The following is an 11,414-nucleotide window of genomic DNA, read 5'->3' on the forward strand; positions in this document are numbered from 1 at the left end:
CTTCCAAACCTTTCAAGAGGAACTATTACCAATTCTGGCAAGACTCTTTATTGAAATCGAAAAAACGGGAACACTTCAAAATAACTTTTATGAAACCGACATCACCTTGATACCTACACAAGACAGAGATGCTACCAGAAAGAAAATTACAGACTAATATCTCTGATGAACACAGATGCAAAGATCCACATCAAAATCCTGGCAAAAAAATTCCAATGCCTCATTAAGAAGATCATCCACTACGGTCAAGTAGGTTTCATCCCAGGAATGCAAGAATGGTTTAACATCCATAAATCTATCCACATAATACACAACATCAACAAAAAGAAAAATAAAAATCACATGATTGTTGTATTAATTAATCCAGGGTGGAGTTACAAATGATCATATCAATAGACACAGAGAAAGCATTTGATTAGGTCTAACACTCATTCGTGGTAAAAACTCTCAGAAAGATGGGAATGAAATTAACCTTTCTCAATATATTTAAGGCCATCTACCACAAGCCAGTGGCAAATATTATCCTCAATGGAGAAAAACTACAAGCCTTCCCTCTTAATTCTGGCACAAGTTAAGGTTTTCCTCTCTCACCAGTCCTCTTCAACATAGCACTGGAATTACTTGCTATAGCGATTAGGCAAGAAAAAGATATCAAGGAAATCCAGATAGGAGAGGAAGAAGTCAAGCTCTCACTGTTTGCAGATGACATGATACTTTACTTAGAATACCCTAAAGACTCTACCAAAAAGCTTCTAGAAATTATAGACTCATATAGCAAGGTGGCAGGCTACAAAATTAACACACAAAAATCAATGGCATTTCTACACACCAATAATAATAGGGAAGAAATGGATATTAAGAAAACACCCCCATTCATATTAGTGTAAAACAAACTCAAATATCTTGAAGTCAACTTGACTAAAGATGTGAAGAACTTATACAAAGAAAACTCTAAAACTCTGCTCCAAGAATTAAGAGAGGACACATGGAAATGGAAACACATACCCTGCCCATGTATCAGCAGGATTAATATTAAAAGTGCAATACTCCCTAAAACATTGTACAGATTTAATGCGATTCCTCTAAAGATATCCATGACATTCTTCAAAGAAGTGGATCAAGCAATTTTGAGATTCATTTGGAACAATAAACTCCCTCGAATAGATAAAGCAATGATTGGGGGAAAGAATATGGAAGGCATTACTTTCCCCAACTTTAAACCTTATTACAAAGCTATAGTTATCAGTACAGCATGATATTAGAATAAAGAAAGACCCTCACATCAGTGGAATAGGCTTGATTACTCAGAGAATGTTCCCCAGACATACAATCACCTAATCTTTGATAAAGGAGAAATAAATCCTAAATGGAGCAAAGAAAGCCTCTTCAACAAGTGGTGTTGGCAAAACTGGCTAGCCATTAGCTAAAAAGTGAACTTACACCCCCAGCTAACATCATGTACGAAGGTAAAATCCAAATGGATTAAAGACCCTGCTATCAGACCAGATACCATAAGGTATATAGAACAATACATAGGTAAAACACTTCATGACACTGAGACTAAAGGCATCTTCAAGGAGGAAACTGCACTCTCCAAACAAGTGAAAGCAGAGATTAACAGTTGTGAATATATTAAATTGAGAAGCTTCTGCACCTCGAAGCAAACAGTGCCCAGGATACAAGAGTGGGAGAAACTATTCACCTAATACCCATCAGATAAGGGGCTAATCTTCAAAATGTTCAAGGCACTGGCAGAAATTTACAAGAAAAAAATCTAATCCCATCAAAAAATGGGAAGAAGAAATGGACAGACACTTTGATAAAGAAGAAATACAAATTCCAAAAGGCACATGAAAGAAATGCTCCACATCACTAATCATCAGGGAGATGCAAATCAAAACAAAGATGAGATACCACCTCACACCACAGAGAATGGCACACATCACAAAGAACGAGAATAAACAGTGTTGGTGGGGATGTGGAGAGAAAGGAACTCTTATCCACTGCTGGTGGGAATGCTGCCTAGTTCAACCTTTATGGAAAGCGATAAGGATTCCTCCAAAAAATGGAAATTGAGCTCCCATACGATCCAGCTATACCACTCCCAGGAATATACTCTATGAACACAAAAATATAATACAAAAATCCCTTCCTTACACCTATATTCATTGCAACACTATTTAACATAGCAAGACTCTGGAAACAGCTAAGATGACCTTCAACAGATGAATGGCTAAAGAAACTGTGGTACATTTACACAATGGTCTATTGTGCAGCCGTCAGGAGAGATAAAGTCACGAAATTTTCCTATACATGGATGTACATAGAATCTATTATGCTGAGTAAAATAAGTCAGAGACAGAGAAAGACGCAGAATGGCCTCACTCATCTATGGGTTTTAAGAAAGATGAAAGACATTCTTGCAATAATTTTAAGAGAAAAAAGAGAGGAGGGCTGGAAGTTACAGCCCACCTCATGAACCTCACCACAGAGAATGATGAGTTTAGTTAGAGAAATAAATACATTGCGAACTATCCTAACAATGAGAATTTATCAGGGAAATTGAAAGCTTGTCTAGAGTACAGGTAGGTGCGGGGTGGAGAGCAGGGATATTTGGAACATTGGTGGTGGGAAAGTTGCACTGGTGATCGTGGGTGTCCTCTTATATGACTGAAACCTAACCACAGTCATGCTTGTAACCAAGGTGTTTAATAAAATATTATATAAAAAAGAAATCATGAAATTTCCTTATACATTGATGAATATGGAGAGTATTATGCTGACTGAAATGATTCAGAGGGAGAGGGGTAGTCATAGAATTATATTCCCATTTGTAGATTATAAAAGAAATATATGTGGTACATATAATATGGTATTAATATCCAGTAATAATAGAGACAACATCTATGAGAATCAGTACATGGTAGAAAGCTTGCCACAAATAACAGGGGAGTGCAGTTACCATAGAGGAAGGACCATCATCAAAATGATAGTTGGAAATGATCACTCTGGAAAAGAAATGAATGGTTGAAGGAGGTAAAGTGTACTTGTATGATATCCCTTCAGTAACGATATTGCAAACCACAGTGTCTGAAATAAAAAATGGAAAAGTGAGTGAGTCAAGAAAAATGTCTGCCCCAAGGCCTGCAGGGGGAGTACAGGGGAGTTGGCAGGAGGAAAACTGAGGACATTGGTAGCAGGACAAAATATGGATGTTGAACATTTTATAAATGAAACTCAGTCATGAACAACTCTGAAACTATCTCATGATGATTCAATTAAATATTATTATAGGATGGGGCTGAAGTGATAGCACAGTGGAAGGGCATTTGCTTTGCATGCAGCCAACCTGGAATGGACCCAGTTTCCATCATCTGCATCCCGTATGGTCCCCTGAGTCTGCCAGGACTGATTTCTGAGTGCAATGCTAAGTGTTACCCCTGAGTGCCAACGAGTTTGGCCCTTGAAAAAATTATAGAAAGGAAAAAAAGAAAAAAAATTGGGGTCCAGGATAATATTACAATGGTAGGGCTTTTGCCTTGTACACAGCTGACCTGGAACAGATCCAGGTTAGACCACCAGAATCCCATATGGACCCCCGAGCCTGCCAGGATCAATTTCTGAGCACAGAGCCAGGAGTCATCCCAGAGTGCTTTCATGTGAGGCCCAAAGCCCCAAAAAAGTATTATAAATTTGGGAGCTTTTGCCAACCAGGGTAATGGCAGGCCTCCACCATGCCAAAGGCCTTTTTAACCAGGGCTAGGAGGAGTGTGCAGCTTCGGATACCCCAGCACCCTTCGACCTCTTTAATCCGGAATTACAGGGATACGCCTGGGACACACTCCCAGGGGTCCAGTGAGGTGGGTCCCGATGAGGAGTTTAAGGGGGGACCCCAGTCTTTTCCCGTTTTCCACCCAGCTCTGGAGGGAGCGTTTGGTTGGGAGTGGTGAATTTCTGGGCTTTCAGCTCTTGAAAGATCTGTTTCCTTTCTGGAATCCGGGAGCTTTTGCCAGCATGGGAAGTGGCAGCACAAGAGCACAAGTTGTGTTGGCTTCGGGAAGTCGCATTTCCTTTCTACTCCTGTCCATTCTCAAACCAAGTGGGGGCTAGCTTCCCCACATGGAAAGTATAGACAATTGTTTGGATATCATTGGGTTTAATCTGTCATATACAGAATGTCTATGTTGTATACTTTCCTTCCCCCCTTGGCTCACCACCTACAAACTCGTTTTAGTTCTTTTCGTCCTCACTCCCAATGCTTATTACTCCCACATTTAACCATTTTTACCCCCAGTTCTTGGCTCCCCATGAAGCACATTATTGTCCCCACCCAAGCTAGCTGCCAACCAGGTACCAAAGTGAAAAAATAGATTCTCAGGCTGAAAAGAAACCAGTACTTTGTTTCTACTTATCTACTCTCAGAAGCCTCCTGTCCTCCACGTTCCTTCACTGTGTAACTGTGGTTGCTACCATACTAAGTTTCTGATTATTTCCCACTCAAGGGCATTTTCCGATATGGAACTGTTGGGAGGTATTTTGCAGACTCCAGAAGGCCAAATCACAGACCAGTGTGGTGTCCAGGATTCGGAACTCTCAGCCCGACAATTTTTAATGACATAAAAGTGACATACATATCTCCTTTGAATATCCTAGATGTATTCCCTTAAATGCTATAACTCTTATTGAATATCCCCTTATATAGTGTCAATTGTGCTCACTGTTTTTTGTTTGTGTGCTTTACTTTCTTTCTTTTTGATCTGTTCAAAAGGAATTATGGTAGAAAAGTCTTTTGCTTTAGAATTCATGTTAGAACCAAGTTAAGGGGATTGTTGGTCTTGTTCCCTCAGCTCCCTAGAGGCACCAATAATGCATTGTGGCATTGTTCCTCTTTTGCATAGGTGCATTAAAATGGGAAAATACTACATATGCAAACAAGTTATTATCTAACAGAGATAGGAACAAAAATTTTGTGATGCAGTTAGACCTTATTCTCTGAACACTGCCATAATGACTTGGCTCAGGCCCCAAAAGAATGGACATTGCCCATACATGCCTGAACCATTGTCCATCCATGGAAATAACCACAATTGTCTACAACATCACCAGGAGGCAAATCTCTACCAGAGGAGACCCTGCCACTACCCTGGCATTAACTTTACTCCAAGGAATGTTCCCTTGACACCCAGATGACTCAGAGGCAGCAGCAACTTGCCTGCAGGGCTGGACGCTCCACATCTGATGGTGAGGTGAAACTCGAGGATGCTCCACAAACTGACTTTGATGAAAAACAGAAACCACACATAATATTTCTGGCACAGAAACCAGATATTTTACAGAAACCAGACAACAACAGCTAATGCGTGAAAAAATTTTGCTGCAGTGAATAACTCAGGGGTTGGAGAAGCTAGTGTGCCTGGAGCCCAGAGTTGGTCTTATGCCAGAGAACTTCAGGTATAAGGTATTTAGAACAAGGCTTTTTCCCCATTTACCCATAATTTGCTGGGCCTATGCAAACAACACTTGCCACTCTCACACCGTTACTGCTGTATTTTTTAAATCTTATCCTTTTTAAAAAAAGAAGATATTATTAATGTTCTACTGGTGCTTCAATGAATTCATTGTGAGTCAATAGTTTTCAAAAATATTCTTTCCTTTCCCTTTCATCTCTTTAGTTTTTCTTTCAACTTCCTTTTTAAAAAACATGTTGCTTTTGGTATTCCTAAAAATGTATTATCAGTTATGTCAACTATGTAATGCATTTTCTTTAAATAAATTAATTTTAAAAGTATTATAATATATAGGGCCAGAGTGAGAGCACAGTGGGTAGGTCATTGACTTTGCACGGAGCTGACCAGGGTTTCATACCTGGCACCACATATGGTTCCTGAGCACCACCAGGAATGACCCCTGAGCAGTGTGCCAGAAATAATCCCTGAGCACCACCAATGTGGCCGCAAAAACAAAAAAATTATAAAAAAGGAAGGGAGGGATATATACTGAATATATACTGTGGCTTGCATATTATTTTAATGTTAAATGGCTGATTTTGGTAATCATGGAATTCTTGTACACAAAATGCCTTGGTGTGTGTCTGCTGTGATAGTACAACAGGTAAGGCTGACCAGGCTGAATCCCCAGGCACCACCAACAGATGGTTACCAAAACCTGCAAGGAATGATCCCTCGGCACCAATGGATGTGACCCAATTATTATATTGAACCCAAGAACAAAAGAACCTGTGTTGGCATGGATGTAAGTAAAAGAATCCTCATTGTTTATGGGAATGTCAACTGTCCAGCATTTTTGAAAAAACAATATGGATTCCTCAAAAAAAAAAAAAAAACAAAAACGACGAATTGAGATCCAATATGACCCAAAAATATGAGCTACATTTTGGAATCTACACCCTGATTTCACAATTCAATTTCCAAAAGACATTTGCATTCCTATGGTCACTGAAGTACCATTCACAATCACCCAGATTTGAAACAGCCCAAGTGTTTAAAAACAGACAACTCAATAAAGAAACTATGGCACAACTATACAATGGAATATTACTCAGCTATAGAAAAGATGAAAGGAAACTGGAGGGATAGTGCAGTGCTAAATGTACTTGCCTTGCATGTGCCAACCTGAGTCTGATGCCTGGCACCTCATATGGTCCCCTAAGTAGAACAAGGAGTAAGTCCTGAGCACAGCCAAGTGTAACCCTAAAACCAAAAGTGATAAAAGAAAAAGGAGGTGAAACTTGTGAGTTGAAGCCTCATGGAAGGAGACTGAGAGTATCATAGTAAAGAAAATTACTTGGAAGCAGAGGGATAGACACAGAATTATCCTCTACAAGGGTAATAAAAAGAATCTGAGTAGTGTAGGGGCTTCAGAGAAAGCACAGCAGGCAGGGCACTTACCTGGAATGTTATTAACCTGGGTTCCATCCCCGACATTTCATATGGTACCCCAATTTCACCAGGAGTGACTCTTGAGTGCAGAACCAGGAGTAACATCTGATTACCATGGGGTGGCCCCCCAAAAGAAAATAGGGGATTAACAAATGCCCAAAGGCAACAGAAACAGAAATTGTTTTCAATAGGAAGCTCACCATGAGGGGTTAGGTAGCAGGGGTGATAGGGTGAGGTGGAGTGATAGGGATGAGGGGAGAACTGGGACAGGAGTGAAGGGCAGTGGGCACTCTGATAGAAAATGTTGTTCATGAAACTCTACCATTGATAGTACTGGAAGTCAGAGTGCCTCAAATTTCATGACTTACAAAAAGCTTCTCCAATGAAGATTCTAGATGGTATCAAATTCCAAGTTTAGGAAACCAGGCAGGCATCAAGTAGCAATGTTTCTTAGTGTCTATCAGTTTGGGTTGGCTGCTTATTGAGTTTCTTGCAAGGGTCCTCAAATTTTTTAAACAGGGGGCCAGTTCACTGTCCCTCAGACCACTGGAGGGTCTGACTATAGTAAAAACAAAACTTATGAACGAATTCTTATGCACACTGCATATATCTTATTTTGCAATGAAGAAACAAAACAGATACAAATACAATATGTGGCCTGCGGGCCATAGTTTGAGGACCACTGCTTAGAGGATATTGACTTTTGTACAACAAAAAATTCAAACCATGTTTCAAGCAATTAGGCTTATTCCACTCAGCAGTACTAGTTGTGACCTGATAATCCAATTCTCTAAGTAAAAACATAGTTTGAGTCCAAAAATTCTCACTATGAACTCTAAAAATATCTAGGGAACGAATATATCATATTCAGGCTTAACTAAATAATGAGATAAGCAAGTTATATCTTCCACAGCATGCCAGCTAATTTTTGGTAAACTGACTCTCAAGAAAAAGGAAAAATGGTTCAGAAAATAAGGTATTTGATTAAAACCCGAAGTTAGCCTAAATTCCAAGGCTGGACCGCAAGGTTAAATTTTCCTTTGTTTTCAACTGCCTAAAGGGAAATAAAGCAACTCCTTCAAAGGTCCACTGGAGAATTGCACTGACAACAGAGGCCCAGACGAGGGCAGTAGAAGGCCACGAGGCCCAAATTCCAGAAAAGTTCCTTCAGCAGGAATCAGATTCCACCTGGGGATTCCCACCGGCTGTCAAAGCTGGTCTGACATTGAGAGCAGTACCCTGGGAGGACAGGGGTAGTGTCCAGCATAGCAATGAGGTATCAACTCTCTCTAAGAGCTAGAGAAGGGGCTGGAGTGGCAGCACAGGGGATATGGCACTCACCTTTGATTCCACCCACTCAGTTCCACACCCAGCATCACAGATGCAAGACATGAGATCAGCTGAGTGTGCCCCCAAACCATAACACAATTAATTAATTAGAAAGGAACTGTTTGCTAGTTCCTACAGCGAAGCTAGTAGCAGGGGTGGGTGTTTGCCTTGCCTTTATTTGTCCCTGCAGCCACCAGGAGTGACCCCTGATTGCAAGTGCAAAGCTAAGGGACAACACACCGTGGTTGTGACCCAAAGACGAACAAGAACAACAGTCCTATGTATCCCTTAAAACTGATATCAGGATGTGGGGACAATTCTATCATTTAGTGTCAGAGGCCAGGTGCCTCAGGGAGCCTCCTAGAGTTTCTAATAAAAAACAAAGGGCATGCTGGAACTGGAGGGATAGATAGCACAGCCAGGAGGGTTCTTGCCCTCCCGATGCCCGACACCCATCTGATTCCCTGAGCAACACCAGGAGTGATTCCTGGGTGCAGAGCAGGAGTAATTCCTGAGCATTGGATGACCCACAGAACGAAATGGTACATGAAGGGGTTGGGTAAATGGCTCAAAGGCTAGAGTATGCACTTTGCATGTGGTAACTTTAGGTTCCACCCCCAGCACCCCAGGAGCTTTTGCCCTGCACTTTCCTGAGAGCAGCTTAGGTGACATTTTGGGCTGCACAGCCACAGCAAACTGCAGCCAAATATGAGCTCGTGCAGAGCGGCTTTTGTTGGGGAGCTGGGGGTACAGCTCCGTGTTTGAGTTCATGCCCTCACACTGTCTTCCTGTGCCAAGCTCTGGGTTTGCTCACGGGCTCCACACAACTGAATAAAAAGCACACGGATTAGGCACAGGCTGAATCAGAACGCTGCACTGGGAATTCCAAGGGAAACTTACGTAGGTCATGTGAATTCTGTGACCCGAAACATGGAATAACATTGTATAAATCTATGTTAAAGCCCCCTTCCAAAAATAGTCACTGTTTCTTTCTTTATAGTGTATAGAAAGTTGATGGGCAAATTTATTTAGAGGCTATTTCTTCAATACTGTCTTTCAGATATTGTCTATTAATTTTCCATATTTGCAATGGAAACTAACTTTAAAAAGAGTTGACAGACATATTCGTGCACTTTAGAAGCACCGCTCAAATGAAGATCATTTTATTCAAAAGGCAATAACATTTCCATTTGTAGATTTCTCTTCTAACTTGGGACGGAATTGGCATATGTCACTTTGTAAAAATAGCCTTTTCTGAAATTTAGAAGTTATATTGAGGAGCAGGTACCTAGCCTTCCTGATCATGTAGCTAAAATCCTCTGAAATTTAGAGTTTTCTCCCATTTTCTCCCATTCCCTTCTGGGCTTACTAGTGCCCCAGTTTTCCTGACTTGAATTTGATACATATCTGAAAGTGAAAAAGAACCCAAGTCTTTGAATACCATGTACACCCAGAAAGCTATGCATTCCCATGGTGAGATTATGCTGTCAGAAAAAATGATGATGTCATAAAGCCTCAGGACAGGCTGAGTATGTCATATAGTGCTGTCTTCCTTGGCAGAATGCACATTGGGACATAGGCATGGACATGAATCTTCTCATTTATGTCCTATTCTTGTCCATTTGTGATTCAGCTCAACATTATGAAGAAAATACAACCGAAATGACAAACGCAACCGAAAATGAAGCTACATTTACAACTATTGGTATATGTTTTATCTTTTTAATGTTAAATGATGAAATTCTAATATTCATTTAGCACTTAGTCATTTTAGCTTTTAAGGTTGGAAAGATCACGAAATATATTATATATAAAGATATAGAAAGTTGTTTATATAAATTTATATAAAAAGATACTGTTCAATATCAATATATACAGAGTTAATATATAAGCATATAAATTTTTATGAATAATATATTTTAGATATATGTAATTATATATGAAGATATACATTAAAAACTACGTATTTAGATAAATATGTTCATATATCTTTATATATATTTAAAGATAGATATAGATATTTAATAGATATTTTATATGTATAAATATATAGACATATACATATAAAGATATAAAGGCAAAGCCTCTCAAAATAGAAGTGCCTATCTAGTGACAAATGTTCTTGTTATACAATCTGTTTTGGCAGAAGCTAAGACAAATGAATCAACACGGAGCCAAATGGATGCCACCAAGAAAAGACTCCTCATTTTTGTGATTGTTGTTTTTATGTTACATTTCTTTCTCTATCTGCATTGTTTTGATTTATTAAAATCGTGGAGAAAAGAATCTTCCAAAGAAGTGAAGTAAGTTATACAGCTTTAAGTTAATAAGGGAATGATGTGCACTGTGTGTGTGGATGCATGTATGTGTGTATACTAAGAACGGGGATTTAGGGTTGAGTGGTAGAGCACATGTGTCCCATATGTGAATGCCAGGGTTCAATCCCTGACAACAAAACAATAGTGAAACCAAACAGCTAGTGGACGCTTCACCAACTCGTTTTATTACATGCATCTTGTTCTTTATTATTATGTGCCTCGAGGGAGTGGTACATTTTTTAGAATTAATGACCCTATGTTGTCCCCTTAGAGCTCATCATTTATAGTTCTTAGTAGAATTCATTCTTGGATTTGTATCTGGTTTGGACAAGTATAGAGGGAGACCCTCACAGAAGTGGTCTCAGCTCTGCAATAGACTAAAGACATCATCAAATGTTGCTCCAGCCGTCGCCTAGCCAGGTTCCAGCTAAGCTCCTGGCTATTTCACTGAAAACAGGGAGGGAAGCAAACCTACGTGAGCCAGACAGCAGGAATGAGGGACAGTAGAGAGGGTACTGGGTGAAAGCATTCACCTTGCATGTGGCTGACTCTGCTTCCAGCTCCAGCACTGCATGAGTTACTCTTTAGCCAGAGCCAGAAAAAGCCCCTGAGCATGAGAAGGTTTGACCAAAACTGCCACTCCTCACCCTCATAAAAATAAAAACAATGATGGGGGAGGGAAGAGTAGTCTCTGAATATCGATTAAACAGATCAATAGCAAAATGCATTGTTCCAAAGTACAGAAGACAGTAATTCAATCAGATGGCTCTTGGGATCCTAATTCCTAACTTGCATATAGGAGAAATGCATTGGACTAAGATGCTGGGTTTCCTAGACTCTTGCCAAGCGAGAAATGATAACGACCCTC

This window comes from Suncus etruscus, chromosome X (assembly GCF_024139225.1).
Source record: "Suncus etruscus isolate mSunEtr1 chromosome X, mSunEtr1.pri.cur, whole genome shotgun sequence".
NCBI classification, from domain to species: Eukaryota; Metazoa; Chordata; class Mammalia; order Eulipotyphla; family Soricidae; genus Suncus; species Suncus etruscus.